Here is a 4,564-nt window from a genome sequence, read left to right as displayed (position 1 = left end):
AAGCAGGAAGGGCGCGGCGGAAGCGGCGCGCTCCGCCAATGGGAGCCCCGGGGCCGCCGGGCCCGCCCTCGGCGGCTCAGCGAGTGAGGAGCGGGGAAGGGCCGCGCCCAACGCCCGCCCGCCCGGGGGCCCCGCCCGCCTCCTTCCCTGCTCCCCCGCGGGGCGCTGGAAGGAGCTGCCGCTGTCGCGCCCTCCCGCCCTTCTCCTCCAGGAGCGGCGGGACGGCGGGGCCCGGCCCTGCGGAGCGCGGCTGAGGCGGGGCCCGAGCCCGTCCCGCGCCCCTCGGTGCCGGGCGGCGGGCGGGGCGGGTGCGGGGCCTCGCTGGGGAATCCGGTCAGGGCGCGCTCCGACCTGTTCGCCCGGAGGCCCGGCTCCCAGCTCCGGCCCTCCTGGGGCTCGGAGCACCTGCAGACCGGCGCCTATGTCAGCAGAGGCTTCCCAGCGCCGTGGAGCCGTGGCCTGCCCTTCCCCTTGCCCCCGCCGTGGAAGGCCGCCATAGGCCATCACGGTTATTGGGCTTTGCCGTCCCCTCCATGTACCTCCAGAGTGACTTCTTGCTAAGCAAGGGATACAGCTCTTCTTAACGGTAATTTGTGGCCTCCATCCTTCTGATTTCATCCATGCCTGACACCTTGTTTGTTGGACTTTGGAATAAAGGTGTCTCCTCCAGCTCCTGCAAGTCTTTCCACTGCAGTGGAATTTCAGCTCTAGCTGATCAGAGAATTACAGAATTACAGAGCAGTTTGAGTTGGAAGGGACTTTAAAAATCATCTAGATCCAATCTCCCTGCATGGGCAGCATCTCCCACTAGACCAGGTTGCTCAGAGCCCCATCCAACCCGGCTTTGAACAATTCCAGGGATGGGGTTTCCACCACTTCTGTGGGCAGCCTGTTCCAGTGTCTAACCACCCTCATAGTGAATAATTTCTTCCTAATATCTAATGTAAATATATCTTCTTTCAATGTAAAACTGTTCCTCATTGTATATCTACACACCCTTGTGAAAAGTTTTTCCCTGTCTTTCCTGTAGCCCTTCAGGTACTGCAAGGCTGCTCTAAGGTCTCTGCAAAGCCTTCTGCAGACAACAACCTCAGCTCTCTCAGCCTGTCTTCATAGGAGAGTTGCTCAAGGTTGGTGGACTTGAGCATCTTGACTATGATTAATAAAGCTATAAACCATTTGAGACTGGCATCCTTAAAGGATATTTCTCTTTTAAGTCATGCTCTCATTGTGATAATGTGATAGTCCACTTTCTAGGGCCCTGATATCAAAATGGATGGATGTTCTTCGCCAGAGTTCTGAGTCTTTTACTTATTTTAATTAAGATAGAAATGCTAGATTTCTTGAACTTGTCAACATGCTAGAGAAGCCACTTGTTTGAGAGGGTTTTGAGAGGCTTCTCTGCCATACACTGCTTCAGTGATGAGGAACTGGGAAGGAGTGCTTTTGGCTCCTGGAAAACTGATGAATTTAGTCCTGCTGTGATTCCTGTCCTGCTGATGGCACTGGGAGTATAGCACGGACATGTCAGCCACAGAGGTAAAATTTATTTATATTAACACTTAGCTAATAACTAATGTTGCCTGCATACCCTTCTACAGTGCGATCACTACCTCTCTATTTCCTTGTCCAAACTAAGAACACAACTTCTTATTGATACTAGAGAAAAAATGGTAGAATACATCAAAACAGAACTCTTAGTTCTTCCCTGCCAACCTTCACTTCTCCACTTGTTCACAAATAACTCCATCTTCTTTACCACACTGGCCCTGCAGGCAGCCTGCAGCGCCTTTGGCTGTAGCCAAAGAGACCCTTGGTCTGTGTCACTTAAGCAGTGTCTCAGTCTTGTTGTTTTTTCTTTCCAGCCACACAGATTACGTTCCCAGCTAAGCTTTCATCATGACTATTGTAAATTCTTCCTCTCTGGGCTTAACAGCTCTTTTTAGACTTTTCTGATATCCACTCAAAGCATGAGCAAGAGGCTATGTAGTATTTATATGTCTGCTGGGTTAAAGCCATGATACCACTATTGTTGGCCACAGAGTCACAGAGCGGTTGAGGTTGGAAGGGACCTCTCAGGGTTCCCTTGTCCAACCCCCTGCTCAAGCACCTACAGCCAGTTCCCCAGCTCTCTGGCCAACCAGTGCCAGGTCACCCTCACAGTAAAAAAGTGTTTCTGTATGTTCAGAGGGAACTTCTTGTGCTTCAGTTTGTGCCCACTGCCTCTGGTTCTGTCACTGGGCACTGCTGAAATGAGCCTGGGTCTTCTTATACCCTCCCTTCAGGTATTTATATACATAATTAAGATCCTCCCCAAAACATCTCTCCTGCAGGCTAAACAATCCCAGGTCTCAGCCTTTCCTCACAGGAGAGATAATCCAGTCCCTGTCATAACCTTTTGCTAGACTCTCTCCAGTATGTCCATGTCTCTCTTGTACTGCTGCTGTTGCAATATTGATTTGGAGGGTCTTGAGGGATGCCAGCTCTCAGTGCCTGCCTCTGGTTCACACACATTCACACTGGGTCTTGGATGTAGAAAGAGTCTCCAGTAAAAGCACCCAAAGCTCACAAGGCTTCCTTCTCAAACCCATGCTGTCCACCTCTACTTCCCTTCAGACAGCAGCTGGCTGCCAGTTTTCTGTAGACATTGCTTATTCCACTTTTCACCTTGTACTACACTATTCCCCTTTTCCACCTTGTGCTCTTGCTACCCATCTGCTTCTGTCCTGAGAGAGAGCTAGTCAGAGCAAAACATGTTCTCACAATTACTGCCTCAGTGGTAGTAGTACTACCTCACAGCCTCTTGCATTGACAACAATTAGCATACCCATGAACTGCAATTAATCACCTCTTCCACTAACAGCTGTTTTTAAGAAATTCCTCATCAGGTTAGGAAATGGAAGTTGTTGTGCTTCCCCTGCTCTCCATTCTGTTGTAAATTTGGTTATTTTAAGTAGCTGGAGATAAAGATTACAACTTTACATTTCTTGTCTTCTGAATGTTGCCTCAGGTTTCCTGTTTCACTGATGTTGAGCGCTGTAACTCAACAACCTGATTGAAGCATCTTGTCACACATATTCTATGCTTTGGCATGGAGGGAAGCAGATCAGAAACTTCTGCAGCCAAAGCAAGTGAAGAAATAATTTATACTTCTGTCAAATTCTCTCAGATTCCTCCATCAAGAGCCAAAGCTGGGCAGAAAAAGAGAGGTAAGGAAGCTGGATACAGTAGGTCAACAAAAGATTTGATTTCAAGCAAAAGCAAGTTCTAAGAAACACACTGTGAGCTGGCCACTTACTTTGCATGCCAGCTCACGAGGCTGTTGCTTTTGTTCTAAAATCACCATGAGGATTTTACAGAGACTCAACATTGTTTTCCTCCCTCCACCAGGCTTCTTTCTGTGTTTACTCCTGGGCATTCAATCCAGGCTTCCTTTTCTCTAGAAGAGGTTTGCAGTTTTAAAGTTGTGTGCTTGTCAGCAATAAGAGATTGTCAGCAATAGTTCTTTGAAAGGCAGGCAAGATGCGAGTACAGATAAATTAGAGGCATATGCTAATCACAGATCAGAGACAGAGGAGGCATATTAGATCATCCATTCTCTCTCCCCTGGGGCTCTGCAGGATTCTCTTGTGATACGTTTTTTCCTGTGTTTTCTCTGTGCTAGTTTTACATAACTCCCAGGGAGCAAATTTTCATCTTTTGCCTCAAGACAGCTCTGCGGGGCATTTTACTACCAGGAGATTTTGGGTTTTTTTTCCTTAAATTTTGTCTTTCCTTATTTCCACTCCATTCTCCTGGTTCAGGCCTTGTGAATGTCACACCGAGCAATTTCTCTGTCTGCTTAGTTGAGAAACACCACCTTAGAAAAGTGAAATTTTACATTGATGGTCATTCTTTATGAGCATCTCCTTCCCATGAGCTGATTGCTTTCCCTCTATATGCCCATCTGCCTTAGCTGAGTTGTGTGGAATTGACTAGCTTTTTTTCAGAGCTGTTGCAGCAAAGGGGGCACTCGCTTTGGGATACAAGATTTCTATGCCCTGATCAGAGTAACTATGGATCAGAATAAATTGACTCCTTGAAAATTAATAGCTGCCCTGGCTGTCTTCTGTTTGGCTTCCAGAGAGCTTTAGATGTGCTACACTACCAAAACGTCAGCCCAGCAGTCACTTAAGACAGAGTTAGCCTGTGTGGCGTGCTTGTAGTGACAGCAATAACCAGGTCTGTGCCATAGCCAAGGAGAGGTTCCTTGTTCCTCAGTAGTTCCCAGCCCTCTGAAGTCAGGGGTGCTATTTGGGACAACACAATTACATTCTTCTGATTGTCCTAGAAGAACCTGAATTATAAATGCTAACAGATTTAATTTTTTTAACTGAGGTTGGACTTTCAAACATAAAAAATATTGGGTCACATTGCTTGCAGATGACTGCAGCAAATCAGTAATTCCTCCAGAGCACTGACAGACCTAACTGGGTGTTTGTATACTATAAAGTTATAATACGGGATATTTACTTTAAATGTCCACCAGTCCACTTCTCCTTTCCCATGGAGAGACTCGAGAACA

Source organism: Apus apus, chromosome 1 (assembly GCF_020740795.1).
Source record: "Apus apus isolate bApuApu2 chromosome 1, bApuApu2.pri.cur, whole genome shotgun sequence".
Lineage (NCBI taxonomy): Eukaryota > Metazoa > Chordata > Aves > Apodiformes > Apodidae > Apus > Apus apus.
The sequence above is the reverse complement of the archived record's forward strand: the minus strand, read 5'-3'. Positions refer to the sequence as shown.